The sequence below is a fragment of the Stenella coeruleoalba genome (genome assembly GCF_951394435.1).
Source record: "Stenella coeruleoalba genome assembly, chromosome: 16".
In the NCBI taxonomy this organism is placed as follows: Eukaryota; Metazoa; Chordata; class Mammalia; order Artiodactyla; family Delphinidae; genus Stenella; species Stenella coeruleoalba.
Window position 1 is genome coordinate 76,823,574 of NC_137162.1, and position 24,076 is coordinate 76,847,649.

The following is a 24,076-nucleotide window of genomic DNA, read 5'->3' on the forward strand; positions in this document are numbered from 1 at the left end:
GTGACCCAAAACCTATGGGATGCAGCACTCCCATTTACCACTGCAACAAAAAAAATAACATACCTAGGAATAAACCTACCTAAGGAGACAAAAGACCTCTATGCAGAAAATGATAAGACACTGATGAAAGAAATTAAAGATGATACAAAGAGATGGAGAGATATACCATGTTCTTGGATTGGAAGAATCACATTGTCAAAATGACTACTACCCAAAGCAATCTACAGATTCAATGCAATCCATATGAAACAACCACTGGCATTTTTCACAGAACTAGAACAAAAAATTTCACAATTTGTATGGAAACACAAAAGACCCCGAATAGCCAAAGCAATCTTGAAAACAAAAAACGGAGCTGGAGGAATGAGGCTCCCTGACTTCAGATATTACTACAAAGCTACAGTCATCAAGACAGTATGGTACTGGCACAAAAACAGAAATATAGATCAATGTAACAGGATAGAAAGCCCAGAGATAAACCCACGCACATATGGTCACCTTATCTTTGATAAAGGAAGCAAGAATATACAGTGGAGAAAAGACAGCCTCTTCAATAAGTGGTGCTGGGAAAACTGGACAGATACATGTAAAAGTATGAAATTAGAACACTCCCTAACACCATACACAAAAATAAACTCAAAATGGATTAAAGACCTAAATATAATGCCAGACACCATCAAACTCTTAGAGGAAAACATAGGCAGAACACTCTATGACATAACTCACAGCAAGATACTTTTTGACCCACCTCCTACAGAAATGGAAATAAAAACAAAAATAAACAGATGGGACCTAATGAAACCTCAAAGCTTTTGCACAGCAAAGGAAACCATAAACAAGACCAAAAGACAACCCTGAGAATGGGAGAAAATATTTGCAAGTGAAGCAACTGACAAAGGATTAATCTCCAAAACATACAAGCAACTCATGCAGCTCAGTATCAAAAAGACAAACAACCCAATCCAAAACTGGGCAGAAGACCTCAATAGACATTTCTCCAAAGAAGATATACAGATTGCCAACAAACACATGAAAGGATGCTCAACATCTCTAATCGTTAGAGAAATGCAAATCAGAAGTCCAATGAGGTATCACCTCACACCTGTCAGAATGGTGATCATCAAAAAATCTACAAACAATAAATGCTGGAGAAGGTGTAGAGAAAAGGGAACCCTCTGCACTGTTGGTGGGAATGTGAATTGGTACAGTCACTATGGAGAACAGTATGGAGGTTCCTTAAAAAACTGAAAATAGAACTACAATACGACCCAGCAATCCCACTACTGGGCATATATCCTGAGAAAACCATAATTCAGAAACAGTCATGTACCAAAATATTCATTGCAGCTCTATTTACAACCGCCAGGACATGGAAGCAACCTAAGTGTCCTTCAACAGATGAATGGATAAAGAAGATGTGGCGTATATATATAATATATATATAGAGAGAGAGAGAGAGAGAGACACAATGGAATACTACTCAGCCATAAAAACGAACGAAACTGAGTTATTTGTAGTGAGGTGGATGGACTTAGAGTGTGTCATACAGAGTGAAGTAAGTCAGAAAGAAAAATACCATATGCTAACACATATATGGAATCTAAAAAAATAAAAAAGCAAAGAAAAAAATGGTCAGAAGAACCTAGGGGCAAGACAGGAATAAAGATGCAGACCTACTAGAGAATGGACTTGAGGATATGGGGAGGGGGAAGGGTAAGCTGGGGCAAAGTGAGAGAGTGGCATGGACATATATACACTACCAAACGTAAAATAGATAGCTAGTGGGAAGCAGCCGCATAGCACAGGGAGATCAACGAGGTGCTTTGTGACCACCTAAAGGGGTGGGATAGGGAGGGAGGGAGACACAAGAGGGAAGAGATATGGGGACATATGTATATGTGTAACTGATTCACTTTGTTATAAAGCAGAAACTGACACACCATTGTAAAGCAATTATACTCCAATAAAGATGTTTTTAAAAAAGAATAAAAAGACTGTATTACGAGCAAAAACTAGATTTCTTATGAATAAAGAAAGAAGGAATTTCCTGCCTGGGATTCTCTGGGTGATTACTGATGAGGGGAAGTAAAAACCATGAAAATATCACCCCAGTTCATATTGAAGATATCTTGGCAAAAGATGATTTAGTGAAATACTGACTGAAACACAACCCCAAACAGTTATTTCTCTTTTGAAATAAATGGACTTTCCCAAACTATGTATCACCTTTGTGTGATTCTAATCAGATTCTGCAAAGACCCATAAGCATCATGGATTATAGTCAAGATTTGGGGAACATTATGTAAACCTGCGAATTCTTTGCTCAGCCTTTCCATAGGTTAGTTTACAGTGTAACTTGCAACTTTAAAACTCAGCTAAGATACCTTGGACGCTTTCTATTTTCTATCTTTGCTTTTAGCATAACCAGCAGTAGCTTCCCTTTCAAAACAATCATTCCCCCACCCCACAACTGCCATAGGTTCCACCCACCTCTGTCCAGTTATGGCAATACCCTGTGAAGGGGTCATTGTTCTGTAGAATGTCTCTCTTTTGTGTGTTCCCCCCGGGGTACAGAGCACTTCAGACTCATCTACAATGGCCAGCAAGAGCCAGCTTATTAAGCTGTGATCGGAGCTCCTTTTCGAATCAACCCCAGAAAGTCTCTTGTGCTGTTGAACATAAAGAAACTTCCAAGCTACCAGAAGCACCTCCAAGGTTCCATGGCATCTGAGTGGGGTCCTTTCCTAACGTTTCCTTCACGCTGTAGTTACCATAAGTATGTCTTTTATTAAAAATTACCCCTGACAGGAGCCCTTCCGCAATGAATGGGCCAGAGAGGGAGTGTGGCGCTCTGAACATGGAAGTCTGTGTAATTTCAAACGCCACAGCCAAAGGAAATGACAAGAAAAGTGGAGCTGTACCTCAAAAGCTGATTTTACAGAAACAATTATTTTTTTCAGGAGCTCAAATACTTACTCTTCCTGGGCTATTTAATCATTTTGAGGGCTTTCTCTCCTCCCTTCTTGTGAAACAATCTCAGAAAAAATCAGGAAAGACAATGGTTGTAGAACTGTTTATAATAAATTATGAATCATTGAAAGATCTTTTCTTCCAAATTGAAATAAAAAAGAGATAAGAGCAACAATTAAACGAGTGCCAGTACTCGACAAAATTTGAAAAGATATCTTTCAATTAGTACCAATAATCACTTGCACAATAATATATAGGCCCGCAAGAAATAGGGTAATAACAAGGACAAAACTTTTTATTCACCTCCCATTAAAATTGACAACCAAATGTGTTAGATTACCCATTGCTTGGCTGAATTTATAAATTAAGCTAATGGTCACTGAATCACCATCAAACTGTTAAAAACAAACAGCATTTAAAAAGTAAAAAATCACCATGTGTACTCCTATTTCTGAGTAAAAACCAAATCAAACAGAGTAAGACAAAGGGTGCAAACCAAGTCAAAAAATTATGAAAGTAATTGAAGTTTCAGTTACCTTCAAAATGAGTAAGAAGTTATCAATGTTACTTGAGGATTCAAATATTTCAGAAACGATGCTGTTGTCCAAAAAGCAAATATGCCTGCCTAAAAATGAATAGGACTGGCAATGCTACAATGCTGCTGGCATAGAGGGGGTCAACTAGAGTGACAAAGCAGTAGGACAAAGAAAGAAAACAGATTAAAGCACTCATGGCACAGGGTGACTTCAGACTGAAGCCACTTCTGCAGTCAAAGGAAATGTTCAACAACTGTGGACTGATAAACCTGTTTAGAGTCTATGAAGAGACAGAGATTTCCCAAACTAAAATTCATCTACAGATTTTCTCATCACCGCTGCCCTTTCACAACATTATCTCTGTTGAGTTTCTCTTCCCACTTTGATACATTATTTAAAACTCCTCAACTGACATCAAACTTGAGTCTAAATTCGTAGAAGCCTTGTTTTTGACAGCTCTGTGATCTCCATTTTTAGGTTTGAATGGAAATGAACTTTTCCGTACACATGCTAACCCTACATCCTCACTGTTCCAGGACCCTGACAAATAGGGAAATAGAGCTGAATTTTATTTCCACATTAACAGGTACCTGCTTGCCTGTGGAAGCTTATGTAGAGATTGTCTCATGCAGCTGCTCAGTGCATGGTGAGCTCTGCACTGACAATCTCCAAAGTCCAAAGAGAGGCATTCCAACAGAACCAAAGGGGCCTCCAAAGAGGCCAATTGTAATACAAACAAGTTACCTTTCACAAGAACCGATAAAACACGAAACAATGAATGATTATATGATCCAGCAATCCCACTCCTGGGCATATACCCAGAAAAACTATAATTCGCACCCCAATACATATACTCCAAAGATACACGCACCCCAATGTTCACAGCAGCACTATTTACAATAGCCAAGACATGGAAACAACCTAAATGACCATTGACAGATAAATGGATAAAGTAGATGTGGTACACATATACAATGGAATATTACTCAGCCATTAAAAAGAATGAAATAATGCCGTTTGCAGCAACACGGAAGGACCTAGAGATTATCGTACGAAGCGAAGTCAGAAAGAGAAAGACAAACACCATACGACATCACTTACCTGTGTTATCTAAAATACGACAAAAATGAACATATCTACACAACAGAAACAGATCCACAGATACAGAGAACAGACTTATGGTTGGGAGGAGGGGCACGGGGAAGGGAAGGATTGGGAGTTTGGAATTAGCAGACACAAACTACTATATATATGGAATGGATAAACAACAAGGTCCTACTGTACAGCATGGGGAACTATATTCAATATCCTGTGATAAACCATAATAGGAAAAGAATACATATATGTATAACTGAATCACTGAGCTGTACAACAGAAATAGGCACACTGTAAATCAACTATACTTCAATAAATGTTTTAAAAGTAAATGATTAAAAATCATTTATTTTTAAATAAAATAAATAAAATTTTAAAACTTTTAAATAAAACCATGAATCCATTGGTTTTTATGAGAGAAACATACTTTAAAGCCTATGCTATAAATGTCTTTGAAAAAGGGAGTCTCCATTGGAACTTGTGGGATCAGACTGGAAGCACTAAATGCGGAAAGACGATTTTTTCTAAATTTCTAAATACCACCTTGTGCATGAATGTAAATGGATAGTAACATTTAAGCTGAAGGGAGTGGCAATCTGTTGTTTGGACAGCCCAGTCATCACTGCCCCTTCTGGTGAGACATCTTGATATTCCTCTTTGGAGGGACTTTCTCCTCCCAGACTCTCAGTCCAGGTGATTTGGGTAGGGGTGATTCCGCCCTTCCTCCCCTCTCAGGGGCAGGGGTCACACATATGACCAGGACCTTCCCTCTTCCTAGCAACATGACCCCCTCTGGCACAATGAGACTCGATTCCAGCAGTGGAACTCTTAGGAAGGAGAAATCTCTTTCTGCCAGTCTCAAAGCTAGTAGAATGTGGGCCTGGAGCTGCAGGTGCCCATCTTGTCACCTCACAGCAAAAAACCTATCTGCATATGTAGCCAACCAAGACGAAAACAGAGCCAAGAAACAATGGGATCAGCCTAAATGGCATCATTTGGATCCTTGGAAAGAGCCATGATTGAATTTAAACCTACCCTGGACCTTTCAATTACATGAGACAACACATCTCTCCTTTATTGTGGCTTGAACCAGTTGGAGTTGGATTTCTGCACATACATCCGAAAGATATCTACCGGTACCCTAAGTAAATCAACAGAGCATTGGCAACATTAGAACTTGAAATTCACAGAACCTCAAACCTAATGCCTTTTCAATGAAAGGAAGTCATTTTCTGTAGGAAATTGCCATGGGGACCTTGTGCTAAAGTGATTTCCATGAGGTTACTGCTCATCTGCAAGAATTCATGGTATTTATCTTCTCAATCCCTTACTTCAGAGTAACAGGACAAATGGTGACTTCACACTAGCAGGAGAACTCCTAAACTTCTGGAAAAATCTAGGATTCAAATTCATTTTATGATACCAGGGAATTAAATATCAGGTGAAAACAACAGACTCTATGAGGCAAAAAACTTGCGACCTTCTGTGCTGAAGCACTAACGGCAGCTTTCATGAGCAAGCCAAATGATCTTCTCGAATGATAAAATCTTGAAAGAAAGAGAAAGATATTCTTTTATCCAAACTCCCTCCTTCCCCGCTGGGAATATTTAGATCTTAACTATTCCTCAGAGTCCTTGCACTCATGCAGAGTATACTGCTGATGAAAAAGTGAGATGTTCTCTTGGTATATATACTACATCGTGGAGTAACGGCTCAGAAAGAAAAATTAAGAGCCTTGTTCAAGTGCACTGCTGCCTGATCACTGAAGGCTGGGCACCCCCCCACTGGGTATATTCAGAAACATTTTTCAAAGGAATCACAACCAACATATACATATTTCCATATATCGGCAACAGTTCCCCCATCTTTTGCATCATAATTTTTTTGCATTTATATATGTCTACTTGAAAGAGGAGGCAAGAAGAAGTCTGACTGGGAAAAGTGTATTAGGCTGACGTTGACCCACGTAGAATGATCATTCTCCTGGATCCCCCTCTTCCTGATTGGTTTAGATTCCCTCACTGTTGTTTTTCCCAATTGACTTACAGATGCTAGTAAATATGCTAGAGAATATATCTCATTATCCAACTCAAAACAAAGTCGAACATTAACTACAAAGGTCGATTGCAAATCTATTACAGATCCTATAATATTTCTACATTAGAAGTTTTCATCAATAAATACAAAACTGCTGACTTTATTAGGTCTTTAACAATTATAGTAATACGTGAATCGCAGGTCTGTTATCAACCTGCACATCCTGGGCACGTACAGATCAAAAGAACACAATTCCAGTACAGCCCATCTAGCTGGTGGTTCCACAGTCCTCATCGTGGCTCCTCATACTGGAGAAGGTCAAGACCAGGGGGTCAAGAGAGAGATTAACATCATCAACATTTCATTACCAACATTACCATTCTCTGAACTACAGGACCATCACAGAATACCATAGTAAATAAAGGATACTCACAGGGCCTCCAACCATTCCCCACCCACTTTTCAGGAAAGGACCAAACCAAAAACATCTTAGATTGCAGATCTCCTCAAAATAATATCTCAAAGCACCCTATTCCACTATTAAGAGTTTCTACCATCAAAACTATCTTAAATTACTTAAACTCAAGCTAAGTTCTTTCTCTCTTGTTGACTGCTCAAAGGATAAAGAATCTGCTGCCTGCCATCTTCATTACTTTTTGTTACTTTTATACTGAAAAGAACCTCAGACTTCCTTTCTCTACCAGTAACTCCGCGTGCAACCTTGGATGAACCACTGAATTTTCCTACATCTAAATTTCCTCCTCTACAAAATAAAATATAAGGACAAATTTGCGGACTCCTAAGGCTTTTCCTAAGTTAAAGTTCATTTTGTAACTCTAGATTGGTTATTGTTCCTTAGACTCTGTTCTACCTCTTAAATACATGCCCCATCTGCATTTTTCCTAAACTCCTAGCCCTTTTTGCCACGTCCCAAGAAAAAAAATAATAATAAAGCAAAAAGAGACCAAAACAAGGAAACTTCAATGCTATTCACTGATCCACTCTGTCACAGTAACCATCGCTGGCAAACGTGAGGTGAGCTAATAGAGCAACTAGCAAGTGTCTGAAACACAGCAGGTATATCCTTTCTTTTCCTGCTTGTATCAGGGGTAATAATAGCCATCCCTTTGTCTTTAGAAATAAAATCTCTCCATTTCGTAAATGAAGTTTTAGGTGTTTTATTGTTGTTGTGTTTGAAAATGGTTGCAGGATAGGATGCTGTGGAGAAGAAGGAAGAACTTTTTGCACATGGGCTCATCTGAGTCCCTCAGAAGATGCTGGAATGAATGGAGGGTTGAGAAAATTCCTAGTCATAGAATACAAAAGAACACTGGGGTAAAGGTAAGTATGTGTTGAACATCAAGGCTTATTTCACATTCCCACCTCAAATACACATACACATGACACACGAAAAGTTAGCACCTGCCTGTTCAAGTGGTGGCACATCTATACCCTACCTTTTGCCCTAAAGACTATTTTAATGAACCTGGTGCTCAGCCTTAAAGGATGATGGGGAAGTAGCTCAATGCTCTATCATTCTCTTAGACCCCTTGTTACGTCGATGATTTCATAACTCTGTTATCTTCACATCTGCTTAGAGAGCATCAATGTTCCAACTGCGGTAGCCAAACCCAAACTTTTCCAACTGTTTGAAAAACCAGACAATAAGTAGTTCACGCCACAGTCTCTACTTGGAAGGAACTGTGCCCCAATTCAGATTATTCAGGGTTAACATCCAGGAACCACTTTGAGAAGCAACCCTACAGTGGATAGAAACCATAAAACCAAGCAAGACAAAGAATCTGACTGCTAACGCCAAGATCAGAAACTGCATGGACCCCCCCCCCCAACATCTGATCTTATCAGACTACCCTGCAATTTCTCTTTGGGGGCTGCTCTCAGGAGGTTGGATGTCAGATCAGAAACAACTGCTTATCAATGACCAGGAGAAGGTGAATCAGGAAGGCCTAGACAGTGACCTCCGTACACTGGGCAGGGCCTTTGACTAAAAGTAGGAAAGCTCTTCTTATTTAAATGACAACTCTCTGGAATTGTTTATTCTGCTTTTTTGCAAACACTGTACAAAGAGGAAAAGTCAATGCATATGGACTGGGGTGGAGAGAAAGAGATCTAACAGTAAAACCTAATCCTTTACCAACCAGTCAGAATTGTGGAGAGGATGCATGGGCTTCTGAATCAAGACCCCTCAAAGAAGATACCAAGTGGACCCCAAATCTCAAGGAGGGGTAAGTTAGAGCTTTCAACCACCTGTATCATTTAGAGTAGAGAGGATACATTTTTACAGCACCCATAAGCTACTTTAAAAATTAACTAGACTCTTGGGCATTAAAAAACACAACACAAGGGAATTTTCTGGCGGTCCAGTGGTTATGACTCCGTGCCTTCACTGCCAAGAACATGTGTTCGATCCCTGGTTGGGGAACTAAGATCCCGCAAGCCACATGGCACAGCAAAAAAAAAAAAAAAAAAAAAAATCACAAAACTGTAAGCTTCCTCATGACAGTGGCCACGTATGCCAACTTTGATTCCCCTACATTCACTGCAATGTCTAGAGGTGAGAAGCCATCACTAAATGTTATTGAATGAAAAAGCGACTGAATAAAAAGTGTTCTTAACTTCTGCATTTACAGACTACCTGGAAATGTTTTCCAGTCTCTAGAATATTACCCTTGAATCCACCACCTGTTTAATATTCACAGCAAAAAGAAAAGTAATTTACAATTATGAGTATGTTTACATTAACATTTCAATTTACATATTTCAATTCATTTTCTCAGTTAAGAACTTTGAGATCATGCCAATAGAGAAGACATAAAAAATTATTTTGACACCTGAGATTCAATGACAAGCCAATTCCCACTGAACAGATATTTCAGATATAAAATACTTGCCGCTTTCTGGCAAGTATTGTGGATTCTGTCCAGATAGAGTCAAAGGGTAGATGAAGGAGGTGTGGTGAGTGACAGAAGAAAATTCAAAGATCCATTTTGAAAGTTCCATCTGGCACTTATGATTCCATGACTTTACTACCTAAGAATTTGTGTCTGTCAGGAAAGTCACAGACGCAGAAAGGAGACTTGCTTTTGCTGAAAAATAAAGGTTTTTCTCTAAGGATAAGGTTACTTCAGAATATTCTAAAAACTAAATGTTGGCAGCTCTAATAATCAAGGAAAATGCATACTCAGTGCGTTCCCCATGAGTCCCTGAAGGTCAGCTACTTAGGACTTCATGTACCTATGCCCAGCACTGACCAGTAAGCCCATCTTTTGTGCATCCTCAATAAACGTTTACTGACTAAATTCAAGACACTGTCATTGTCAGCAAATGAAATGATTTATAAAATAATTTAAATGCAGAATTCACACCAAATCTTTTGCATACAAAAAAAAACCCAACAAAATGAGGCAAAGACACAGACTTGAAGTGGAATGCATTGCAATCAATCAAGAAAAACTGGGTACCATTTTTTCTTCCATTTAAATTATGTGTTCTCTTTTCTCTAGCTGGTAGGGCTTCGGTTATTTACTGTCTTGAAGAAAGCAAAGATGTAGGAGATTATAAAATCAGCTTCCATCAATGGTGGGAGGTAGATTTCTTGTTAAAAGAAGGAACTGCAAAATTCAGCGGGCTCAATATGAGAGCGCCTTCCTCCTAGAAGCTGGAAGCCTCTGGGGATCTTGAGGGTAGGAGCAGAAAGCTATTATTCCTACAAATTTCAGACAGCTTACCTAGAACTTCAAAATGTTTCTCATTTTTTGGTACTTTGCTGGTAATTATCTAAGTGGCAAAACATCACACAGAACTGTCAAGCAGGATGTACGATCCAGGTTTCCAGGTAGGGGGTTAAAGCAAAGGACTACTGAACATTTAGGGTAATACTGTTACCTCTGACAGAGCTGAAAATCCAACTTTTTTTTTTTTTTTTAATGTTGAGCCTTCTTTTAATTTATTTATTTATTTATGTTTTTGGCTGTGTTGGGTCTTCGTTTCTGTGCGAGGGCTTTCTCTAGTTGTGGCAAGCGGGGGCCACTCTTCATCGTGGCGCGCGGGCCTCTCACTGTCGTGGCCTCTCTTGTTGCAGAGCACAGGCTCCAGACGCGCAGGCTCAGTAGTTGTGGCTCATGGGCCTAGTTGCTCTGCGGCATGTAGGATCTTCCCAGACCAGGGCTTGAACCCGTGTCCCCTACATTAGCAGGCAGATTCTCATCCACTGCACCACCAGGGAAGCCCCCAGCTTTGTTTGATTGGCAGTTCATGTGCTTATCGACCTACGTATCTACAGTTGGCACTGTTAATGGTTGAGTCACATTTAAATTAGAGTTTGGATTTGCAGAATTTCTATACAAGTTATATCTAAAAGGGCATATCATTCCAAGGGACACTCCAAAAATATATATATAAATAAGAAGATGTGGTATAAAGAGAGAGAATGGAATACTACTCTGCCACAAAAAAGAATGACGTAATGCCATTTGCAGCAACATGGAGAGACCTAGAGATTATCATACTAAGGGAAGTCAGACAAAAAAGACAAATATCATATAATATCAGTTATTTATGGAATCTTTAAAATGATACAAATGAACTTATTTACAAAACAGAAATAGATTCACAGACACAAAAAACTTATGGTTACTAAAGCAGATGGGGTGGGGTGGGGGATAAATGAGGAGTTTGGGATTAACAGATACACACTATTGTATATAAAACAGGCAAACAACAAGGGCGTACTGTATAACACTGAGAACTATACTCAGTATCTTGTAATAACCTATAATGGAAAAGAATCTGAAAAAGAATATATGTATAACTGAATCACTTTGCTGTGCACTTGAAACTAACACAATGTAAATTAACTATATACCTCAATAAAAATATATACATATATCTTTACTATAGAAATTTTTTAAAAAAGAAGTATAAGACTACCAAGCTAAGAATGGCGAGACTAAAAGCCATCACACTTGACTCATGCACGACACACATGCTAAGTTCTAGCCATGTAATATGAATAAAAATCCAGTAAACATTCATCAGAAATTCACCCAATGGAAGGAGGGTATAGAAAGTCACCTAATAAGAACCCATCAATAACTAATACAAAATTACTGAATAAGATCACGAGAAAAAGTAAAAGCTACTTACATACCTAAAATGATCATTTATGTCATAAACTTCTCTCCCCAGAATAACAATAAGTTATGTTCAACCAATGGAGTTATGCTCGCACAAGGGGGAATTTCAAGAAGGATTAAAGCCATCTATGAACCTCTAAAAAAGTCTAAGTTCCCATCTACCAATGTGTTCTTACAATATAGTTAAATACATTTTGGGTATTAAAATGAATTGGAGCACAGACACTCATCAAACAGTAATTTACAGTATTCATGGAAATATAGGAATTATCTCAGGCTATTTCTTCTTAACACGTACACCTGCCCTACTGCAAGATGGTGTTTCTTCACTCTTCACACTCTTCTCCTGTAGATTTCCTGCTTTCTCCTTCAATATCCTATCGTACTGTGAAAGCTAATAAAAATAGCAGTGATGCACGGCTTATACCAAACACCCTACGGATGATGCAGTAAACAGAAATGCCTTCAGTGTTGAAACACATTCAAGCATAATTTCTAGCATTCAAAATTTTCTCTCCTCTGTTCACAATTTTTCATATGCTATGGTCTGAATGTCTGTGTCCCCCCTCAAATTCACATGTCAGAACCCTAATGCCCAATGCGATGGTGTTAGGAGGTGGGGGCTTTGGGAGGTGATTAGGTCATGAGGGTGGAGCCCTCATGAATGGAATTAGCACCCTTATCAAAAAAGATCCCATGGAACTCAGAGCCAGCCCCTCCTGCCATATGAGGACACAATGAGAAGCTGTGACCCAGAAGAGGGCCCTCACCCAACTATGCTGGCACCCTGATCTCAGACTTCCAGCCTCCAAAACTGTGAGAAATAAATTTCTGTGCTTATAAGCTACCCAATGTGTGCTATTTCATTATGGCAGCCCAAACGGACTAAGACATCATATGGAATACAGAAGTTGCTACCTAAAATTAATTAGTTAGAAACAAGCTACAGAACACTGGGTCAGCAGTGAAAAGACCTCCCCTTGTTTCGCACCTCCTGGAGTTAACAGGCTTCCTATCACCTCATAGCATTAGCCCACAGGAGTCCCAGAGATGCTAAGAGATTGGTCCACCACCACCCTGACTCATGGCAAAGGAAATAGGTATTCACGGTGTCTCCTTTGAAAAAGCCAAGTGAAACAAGACTGGTAGGAGGGCGTGGGGAGCGAGAAAGGCTTGACAACACATAACTACTTACTTAGGCAATGCCTACGATGCTATGGACACAAGCCTCATACAGGACATTCAGGGCCACTCTAATGCCACATAAATCCCCCTTCATTGGGAAACATGAAAATGCACTTTCTGTATTTATCACCATATACTGCATTCTGTAGAGATTAACAAACTTCTGGCCTCAGGGGGAATTTATGTGGGTAAAACAAAAAGGTATGATATTAATTAATTAACCACGTCTGCCCCCTAAAGCTAATGATGGGCTCTCCATCGTGGATTCACATACATCTCATCAATACGAATTAAATGTATTCAGGAAGTTTTGAAAAGCACTTATTCACTTGCTTTACCCACTCTTGTTCAGAAAGGCATTTAACTGGCTTAAAACATAAACAGGGAAAAGCAGATTTTTAAAATGAGCGAAATATACAGCTCTTTGATTTTTTTTGTATAAAGCGGCTTATTGGGAAAACAATTCAATCAGCTACATAAACAAATCTCATAATCCCCAATCATCACACTAAAATCACGTTCATCTTAAAATTACCACAGATTTAACTGGTATACAATGAAAAGCAAGTATGCTCCAAATTATAAGCAGTCAGAGTTTTAGGGTATCATTTAAAAAATAAAAACATCCCAGCATGCAACTGACTTCTATTAAGCCAACTGTCATGGGTAGGACTAAATCTACATTTGGTAAAGAGATAAGCTTGTTTTTTTAAAAAACTGAGTATGTCTCTACTTTCAAAGACAAGTCCTTGAAAGTATCTCCATTTGGAAAAAAAAAGGTATAATTTTAAGAGGCTTACTTATTCAAGTGATTGCTGGGTGTTGCTTTTACTGTATTTTTCTTTTTTTAATTTGATTTTTAGTTTATTTTTATACAGCAGGTTCTTATTAGTTAGCTATTTTATACATATTAATGTATATATGTTAATCCCAATCTCCCAATTCATCCCACCACCACCCCTCCCAACCCCCGCTTTCCCCCCTTGGTGTTTACTGTATTTTTTCTAAAGCTACTTGCCATTACATGATTGGATAACAAGTCTAAAACTACTATAATTGTGATATGTAGAGGAGAGATTAAATTCAACACTCCCTGTTAAATAAATCAGGTTGTATTAGGGATACTATTGGAAATATTTATTTTAAAAGGTTTTGAACCCATCACTAAGGTTACATTTTCCCTCTCTCTGTTTATGCTAGCCACAATTTAAGTTTGACATTTTCCAGTTCAGTTTGTCAACCAGCATAAATAAAAGATGGTCTCTTTTCATGATTAGTTTCAGTTATTTTTCTCAGAGCAATGTAATATTTCAACATTTTATTCACCTTTAAAATTAACAACATATATTATGACACTAAAGAAAGCATCTAGACTGCATTGTACAGGCAGAGGGCAGAGCTCTAAAAAAAAAAGGAAGGGGATTTTGCCAGGCTACAATTCTTATACATGAGCAGACAGGATGGTGCTGGGGAAAATGCTCTGTGACACCCAGCAAGTTCATCGCTGGCCCAGTGTGTGGGATGCAGGGACGGTGATTATATTTGAAGCCCATGGAGGTTCACTGAGGCACTTCAGTTTATGTGATAGGCTTCAGCCATAAAAAAGAATGAAATAATACAATCTGCAGCAACATGGGTGGACCTAGAGATTATCATACTAAGTGAACAAAGCCAGACGGAGAAAGACAAATATCATATGGTATCACTCACATGTGGAATCTTTTTAAAAAAGATACAAATGAACTTATTTGCAAGACAGAAATAGACCCACAGACATAGAAAACGAATTTAGGGTTACCAAAGGGGAAAGCGGGGAGGGGAAGGAATAAATTAGGGGTTTGGGATTAACAGATACACACTACTATATATAAAATAGATAACCAACAAGGACCTACATATAGCACAGGGAACTCTACTCAATATTTTATAAGAACCTAAAAAAGGAAAGAATCTGAAAAAGAATATATAACTGAATCCCTGTGCTGTAGATCTAAGATGAACACAACACTGTAAATCAACAATACTTCAGGAAAAAGATTGGTTTGGCCATGAAGTCCGTTTGGGTTTTTTGTAACATCTTATGGAAAAACCCAAACGAACTTTTTGGCCAAACCAATATATAGAGAGAGGGGAAAAAAAGCTTCAATCCAAAGCCCTCTGGTTTTTATTTCACTGTGTTTTGTGGATCAAGACAGAATAAGAACCGCTCAGCATATGAATCCTAAGAATTCTGCACTAACATTAAATGAGGCCTCCGTGCCCCGACCCAGCCTCTTTCCACCCAGTCGGCTGGACCACCAGGATAGGAGCTACTTCAACTCCCTGACAGAGATCTAGGATGCCTCTGCCCATTGAGCCCTTGAACACAGGCCTTCAACCAAAGTCCGTCATTCAGGAAGTATTAACAGACAAATCTTACTACAGCAAACACAGTGAAATTCAAAAGGAACAAAAGCACTAACATCAAACCATCCACGTCCCTTTCTGGCAGTGATGACCTCCCCAGGAGAACATGCCTCTCGCAAAGGATCTCCTTCATGCCTCTCCAGAAGAGAAGAGGAAACACAAGAAGCGCCTGGTGCAGAGCCCCAATTCCTATCGCATGGATGTGAAATGCCCAGGATGCTCTGTGATCACCACCGTCTTCAGCCATGCACAAACAGTAGTTTTGGGTGTTGGCTGCTCTACTGTCCTCTGCCAGCCTACAGGAGGAAAAGCAAGGCTTGCGGAGGATGCTCCTTCAGATGGAAGCAGCACTAAAGGCAGCCTGAATCAAGATGAATGGGAAACCGTCCCAATAAACACACTTTGGGTTAAAAAAAAAAAAAAAAAAAAACCATCCACCTCCAACATGCATAAAAGTCCATAAAGTACTACATTTCTAGTATTAGATTATTTTTCAGTTAACATATGGATATTTAAGGATTTTCCAGCTTTCTTTTCTCAACCAAATTAAAATCAGGTAGATAAAGCACCACCCATCACTCTCCCTTTCAGGGACACATGTTATAACATGTCAGCAGAGCTGGGTTTACAGCTTTTTATCACCAATGAGCTGCGTGACCCTGGGGGAGGAACTTCCCCCTTGAAAGCCTGTGATTCCATACCTGCAGAATACTTCACAGAACTGAAAGAAGCAAGAATTAGAGTGGCTGGCACAGTTCTGGGCACACTGTTGAGTGCAAATAGACGTTAGCTATCACTATTTTTCTTCTGTTGCCTTCTTGTCACCAAAGGCTTCTCATTCAAGCTATACACCAAATAGCATTCCAAAACCATGAAAAAGGAAGAGAATTTGGCAACACGTTTTAGATAACATTTTACGGAAGCTTTAGACCGTACAAGTCCTTACCGTTTGCACGTAATTGTTATTAAACCACTATGCGACACAAATGCCCTCCCCACTCTATCCTAGATGACACCTCTAGAAATTAAAACCTGGCCTCCTACACTGTCTTGTCACTTTTAAGCACAATGCATTTCACCAATAATCACTTCTGGTCTATCCCCCAAAAGTAGCAACCCTGTTTCAAACACTCTTAAATGGTGATTACAATAGGGAACAAGTTCTCTCTAAATCTACTAAGTTCTCTGTCAAAAACGCCTATACAGAGGCTGTATTCTGAGGTCTCTAAATTGCTTTGAGATCTGAGGTGTTTTTCTAAATAAACAGAATAACTACGCATATCATATAACATTCCCTAAGACAACAATGCCTTCTAAAGCACAATAATAGGTCACACTGTCAGTAATAAACAAAATACGTAAGCAACACCATTGAAAACATAGGGGAAAAGACAAAACACTTCAAAGACACAGAAAGGAAACAACAGGACCTAGGTCCAGAGGGATACGCTTTTAAATCCTAGAAATCGGTGAGAGGTGAGACATGCAGCAATTTAATACAAACTCAGGATTCCAACTATATTTATACCAACACGCAATTTTCCCACCAAACCACAAAACTATTCCCAAACATCATAGCCACCTGTCCCATTTCCTAATTCTAACAGTAATGTTAACTTTTCGCTAGATTTCAGACTTGATCAACTCACATCTCTAACATTAAAGAACAGCCCTTTCTCACCATTCCTGGCTTCTGTTGGGAAGGATTCTCCCTGACCACCCACTCCAGGCCTCCCTCTGCCCCATCACTCTCGCCACCCCCAGGAGCCAACCTGAACCAGCTGACTGGGAAACTTGGGGAAAAGTAGGCACGCCTGGCTCAGCTCTGCCCTTTCTTCCTCTTGGGAACATGCTGCACACAAGGATAGGTTCCCCCATCAGTAATAAACGTGATGTTCTAATCTTTCATCTGCTTTACTCTTGTATTGATATTTCCCACATTCTTCAGAACCTAGGCAAGAAACGAGATGCTGTTGACTGGGTCTACTCGAAGAACAAAACACCAAGACCACCTGAGAAGATGCAAACAAAAGCAAAACTCTCACTGATGATGCAACAGGGAACAAACAAATGTTCTAAAATAATCAGGACCTCTGGAAACACAGCATAGTGGTTAATGGCGAAATATCTACAGCTGGAATGCAATATCTGAACCCCTCTCTGCCAACTATAAAACTGCGGGCAAATTTCTTAATTTCTCTGGGCCTCTGTTTCCTCACCTGTCAAATGGGGATATTAATAGTAACTTACAATTATTAATATATGTAAACAGAGAACAATGCCTAGATATAATAAGCTAAGTAAATGTTAGCTATTACTAATATTACCATTTTTCTTATTTCTTTTTATTACCGTTATTACTATTACCATTTTGCATCACAAGACTTGAAAAGAAATACTCGTCCATGATAGGTTAGATTACATTTTATAAGTTCATGTCTATAGTAGGACTCCAAGAAAAATGACCTGTAATGGAAAAGTTGTAGGAAAATGAATCAAATTGGTCCACTATGGGTGATGTCACCTGAAAAGACAGTTTTGTCTTACAACACAAGAGGAAATATAAGGGTACACCATTTGGCACACACACAAAAATTCTTTGTTTCTGTTTTTGTTTTCTTTTGTTTCGGCTCTTGTTTTTCATGTCAATAATTGCTCTTCGGCTGCTCCCCAAATATGTGATGTGCGTGAATCTGCCTGATGATAGACTGATCAGGGCAAACCTGTGGTGTGGACAAATATTTTTCTGGATGACAGAAGAAAAGTTATGCGTCCTTTGCTCAGGGTTTCTATGACCCAGGACGAGTTACTTCTCTCCCTGTATTACATACCTTAAAAAAACAGGAGGAGAAAAGAAAGTTCTGTTATTTGACTCACCAGAGTACATATTAACTGACCAAATATGCCTACAGCTAAAATGCCAACTCTGGAAATAAAGTTAGGTTATCAGAGACCTTTCCTCTTATTAAAGGAACCAAAATCGACTTTATGCCTTAACTTAGCATTGTTCAGGAACACACATGCCTCTTTGCCTATCACAGAGACATACAGAGTCCTGTTAACAGGCTCAGATGAATCACCAGCACTACTCTTGAGGACGCGTCTTTTCTTAAGGGGTCAACTTGCTCTGACAGCAAGCATGCAGGACCACAGCTCAGATGGAAGCTTGCAGACCGGCAGCACAGAGATGCCTCGTTTTTAGAAAAGCACAGAGTACCTTAAGTTACTGCTAGAAAAGTAAGTCCACTCTGTCTTGGTGGGACAAGGCAGGTGCCACAGGTTCTAGAATTCTCATCTTCTAACCTAGAGAAACAGGTGCTATAAACAGGGAATTAAGCAAAACGCTGGATGCTATAGATCTTTTCATGGTCTTAACATTTTTTTCTATTATTCAACTACAGGCTATAGATTTCTTAGTTCTCACCAAACTTGCATCATTTTAAACTGACTTGTATATGTTAAAAAGGAAGAAGATCTTAAGTAAAATGCTGACCCCAAGTAACGCAGGACAAGCCTGCCTCATATTTATCCTGAAAACAATAATTTGAGGAAGAAACATAAGGTTGAGGTTGGAAAATGCTATTACTACTGGACTATTAGGAAAAATCTCCCCAAGGCTAAAAGCAGAGTGCATCTCTATCTACCTCACAGGTACCATCAAGACCTTAAATGCAGACTGAAAACCTCAAGGAAGAAGAAAGGCATTTCTTTCCAGAGTACTACCAAAAATGTGAGGAAAAAGACGACAGACGCAGCAAAAGACAGGACTCCGGGTGAACAAAATTAAGAGGTTTGAGTATCTTTGAAGAGCTGTAACATTCAGAGATTCTCTCTGGCTTATTTTTGAACCAACATATCCACTGGCCCTAAAATTCCATTTTGATACATTCCAAAAGGTGATACAAAATGTTACACTAATGCGACAGTCCCAGGATAAAACAGGCACACGGTCCTCCTGTAGCCACTAGCCTCTCCTTTCCATAGTCCCTGCCAACGGTCACTCCCAAACCTCTCACACCGTCTGCCCTGGAACAAGCTGTTGCTTACATTTCAAATATTTGTCTTAACCAAAAACAAAACATAATAAGACAAAACACGAGCAGGGTGACTAATTGTTCAGTTGAAAGATTGTGATGTCATTTACAAAATGGAACACATCATTCCCCCGGGGTCCAGGCTGAAAGGGCTGGCACTGACCTGCTGACATGGAAAAGATTACCCACGTCTGTGCTGACGTTGACCACCACCCGGAAAAGGTCACTTCAATGAGCCACTTGAAAAAGACATAAAAGCATCTCCTTCCTTGTTAAATCACACAGTTGCTCTACACGCATTTAAATCAAGAAATAGGTAAGAAACCAGCTACTAATTCTACTTGAGAATATGTAAGTACTGAAACACTAAAAGATTTTTCTTTTAAAACAATTGATAGCATACGTGTCTAAGTCACTATAGGTGTTATCAGCAAAATGTCTGAGATGGCCTGAAATTTCCCAGGATTTCCATGCCCTTCTCTTTTTGAATCACATCTTTCCAGTACAGAAGAGCTCTATTATTTCTTGACATTACATATGAATCTAAAATTACCTCAAAAATAAAAATTAAATTACAAATTTAAAAAAAGATAAAATAAATCACATCTTTCCCTATCATTGTAAGACCTGTAAAGTATTGACATGTACACACTCCTATATTTAAAATAAAATGCCTTAAAAAATATCAATCATATGAAATCATTATGGAAATTTTAAAAAATAAATATAAGATCTATATGCTAAAAATTATAATAATGAGAGAAATTAAATAAGTTCTAAATAAAAACAGCTATATACCAAAAAAAACCCACAAAAAGGTCATGGTTGTGACCAAAACAAAGTTAATCAAATTATTTCTACTACTGACGGTTTTATTCAGAAAAGTCACACTTCCTCTTGCACATTTCATCAACTAAATTTAATGTCCTAAATAAGCAGACGTGAGCTCCTGTTTTGGTGTTTCATCAAATCAATACTTTCATTCAAGTCTCTTACTAATCAAAATAATAATAAATGAACATTCTTCCAGAAAAGTAATGGATTTAAAGAATATAAACGTGTAAGATACTTTAGCTGGCAACTTCCAAGGCCAGGAGGCATATCTCCAATGTTAGTGAATGAAAGAGACAAGCAGACTTTGCCTTGCTGGACTCCTTCCAAACGCTGAGGATAGTTTTGTTCTCGGAGGTGGTTTCCCCAACCACTACTTCTTGATATTATTCTCCTGACATTCCTATATGTATTTCCTCAACTACAAAATACCTGCTCAAAGAAGCTATTGTGTGGGACACAACAGGTGTTCAACGGTGAGTACCTAACCAATCATACATGCTATGCAACATTATAATCATAGTTATTAGCACAGACATACATATGGGGAAGGTATGTCCTGTATCTGCTGCTCAGAACAACGCCTGCCACATGGCAGGTCTCAAAAGAGAGCTGTTGAGCAAGTGGAAAAAGGAGATTCCGAGATTGTTTAAAATTGCACAGCTTTAAGTAACTAAGCACGAGTAGAAGCCGGAACTCGTGGCCCTGGTCTCATGCTCCTTCAAATTCACGGTGAGCCCTTGTTCTGATGCTGGCCTTTGGTGCCTGTCTCATTTGACAGTCATGTGAGGTAAATGTTGTGCTCCCCCATTTATACGTGAGGAAATAAAGGCTGAGAGAGAAGAGTTAACATCCCTTCTCTCCTCTGACTCTCTACAGGATCTCAGTTTTGTGCAGGTATTCGCGTGCCTCAAGGGGCCACCCCACTCTGAGCTGCAGAGGTTATTCTCACTTTATTAGTAATTATTTCAGGAATGGGCATTTGACCATTCTCTGGTTAATGAGACCTGAGAGAAGTCTCTTGGGGAAAAGGATTCTGGGAAAACATTCCTCTCTAGTAGGCAAGGACCATAATAAGAAATGGCCTTTTTTCTTCCTCTAGTCATTGTCACGTCCAGATGTGATGCCCGGTAGTCCCGTGGCCAACTTGCTGTGAATTAACAGACAAACATCAAGTGTAACAGAGAAGAGAGATGGATCGCCTCCATCAGCCACCTCTCAATGGGCTCGACCTCTAGACTTCACTGAGCAATTCCCTTTGGTATAAGGCATTTGAAAATAAGAGTCTCTTATTTGCAGCCAAAAGCACCCCAAGTGGTCTCCTGCCAAAGTGAGACAGTGCCCTATTCAGACTCAGATGTATCTGATGCCCTGGCTTGTTCTTTTTTTTTTTTTTTTTTTGGCCACACCCCATGGCACACATGACCCTACTTACCCAACCAGGGATCGAACCCATGTCCCCTGCACTGGAAGGCAAAATCTTAACCACTGGACTGCCGGGGAAGTCCCCTGGCTTGTTCTCTTGATTGCTGTATTTCACTGGACGGTGGGCACCCCACCCAAAGCCAGAGGCCACGTGAAGAGAAAGCCCTGACTGTGTGACAGGTCCCTTCTAGATACTTCATATACATTACGTAATTTCTTCCCCATAACCCAGCCTTTGACCCTAGGACTCAAATGCCAAATTCACCATAGTGAACTGCCTCCTGAAGAAGGCTGGATTTTACTAAAGCTGAAAAATAATTTTTTCTTAAGAAGCAATCAGTTGTATCAAAAGCCTTGATTTGCAAAGTACGGGAGAAAGACAATGTGCTTAGGAGGTGAAACCTGTAACATCTTGGGTAGTTGTTCAACCTCCCCTAGCCTGCATTTGCTCAATTACAAATCACCTACTGGGAGAAGCTCCTGTGAGACAGCAGGTATTCAATACTTAATAAATACTCATAGCTAATAGTCCTTCTGAATCGTATCTACAGTAGCACTGGAAAAGAATCTATGAGCAGAGAAACATTTGAGTGGTTTCATATTAATCCTGTAATCATAATCAATAAATCACAGTTTTCATTCAGCAAGGATTCCTCTTAATGTTTATCCACCATCAAAATGAAAAATAACCCTTAATAATCTATTATCTTACTTATCTTTCCAGAGATGACAGGCAATTATTAAATCCTACTGATCTTTCCTCAATGGAAGAGCAAAATGAAAAATGAATGTGTAACAGAAAGCATCCAACCAGCTTCTAAATAGCTCAGAAATGTTAATAGCACAGCCACCCTGCATATCAAGATACAGATTTCATACAGCACTGTTATTAGTCACTAAGTGATTTTAAATTCTGCCATAAATTCCCTTGTCCCCATTAACTATTATTTCACATTCTGAATGCCACAGTAATAAGCTCTCTGAGCCCAACCAACAGAGCAAAGCCTCTGTAGGCAGACCACAAACTCGAGGTACAGATCCCTGCTCTCTCTCAGTGGGTACTCAAGGTGCCTCGGAGAAAAGAGAGGTCCCCCTGGTGGGCACAGGGGAACAGGAGTCAGCAGTCACTGTTCCCATATAATCACAGTTCCCAATTCCATCCTCCCGTGCCTGGACCTTGGAAGTTGCATCACCACAACTAACATTTCCTGAGCTAGTTTTTACTATGCACTAGACATTGCTTAAGTACTTTGCAATCCTGTCAACTAGGTGCTATTATTATCCCCATTTGACAGAGGAGAAGACAGAGGCACAGAGAAGTAAGAAGCCCAGGGTTAGTACGTAGTGTGCAGCCAGCACTCAAAGCCAGGCCAACTGTCACCAAAGCCTCTTCTTTTAACCACTGCCTGAAGCCCTTGGTAACAACTAGTTGGTATCCCAAACTAAACCTTCCCAAATACTCCCATGGTCACTTTAGGTACATCTCACTTTCCATCCACTGTCTTAAAAAATATATCTTTTAGACTCTAACATCAAGAAGACAAGTAGCTCAACAAGTCACCTGAAGCCTGAGTCGCCAAGAAGGAAAAGGCCTTTTTTGGGTTTTTGTTTTTACTGAAGTATAGGTGATTTACAATGTTACGTTAATTTCTGCTTCAGAGCAAAGTGATTCAGTTATACATAAATATACATTCTTTTTTTTTTTTTTTTTTTGCGGTACGCGGGCCTCTCACTGTTGTGGCCTCTCCCGCCGCGAAGCACAGGTTCCAGACGCACAGGCTCAGCGGCCATGGGTCACGGGCCCAGCCGCTCCACGGCATGTGGGATCCTCCCGGACCAGGGCACGAACCCGTGTCCCCTGCATCGGCAGGCGGACTCTCAACCACTGTACCACCAGGGAAGCCCACATTCTTTTTTATATTCTTTCCCATTATAGTTTGTCACAGGATATTGAACATAGTTTCCTGTGCTATACAGTAGGACCTTGTTGTTTATCCATCCTATATATTATAGTTTGCATCAAAAAGGTTTTATTATCAAGATTATGTCACCAGGAACTAGCAACACACAGAGCAGAGAATGAGAGCAAAAGATCACAAAAGATTTCTTTGAAAGGAAAATCAAGTAAATAAGACATGTCAGAGCTGTGACTGAAGAGGAGGCAACATCACTTCCCTTTTGAAGGTCACTTCTCCACCCAGGATGCTCAGTGACCCGCCAGTCACGGTGCCCATTGGGGAAGCCTCCCCCAGGGTGGGCAGCCTCCTTGGGCAGAGGTCCAAAAGGCTTTATCCCACCAGCCCTGCACCCACTGTGTAAGAACCGTACTTCCTATTAGAGACTAAATACTACACTGTTTAGTAGTTAGAATTTCAGGAACCCTGGAGGGGCAGGAGAGGTG

At 39.6% G+C, this 24,076-nt stretch overlaps 1 protein-coding gene and 1 pseudogene across 4 annotated transcripts in view; one reads left to right on the forward strand and one right to left on the reverse strand.

The window, feature by feature from the left end:
* The window catches only part of RYR2 (ryanodine receptor 2), a 719,519-nt gene that overhangs the window by 534,258 nt on the left and 161,185 nt on the right, over window positions 1-24,076 (reverse strand). The gene's annotated exons all lie outside the window — the stretch shown is intronic.
* Window positions 15,107-15,739, forward strand: LOC307175400 (small ribosomal subunit protein eS27-like; annotated as a pseudogene). Its single transcript has one exon. The product of its transcript is annotated as a small ribosomal subunit protein eS27-like (transcript).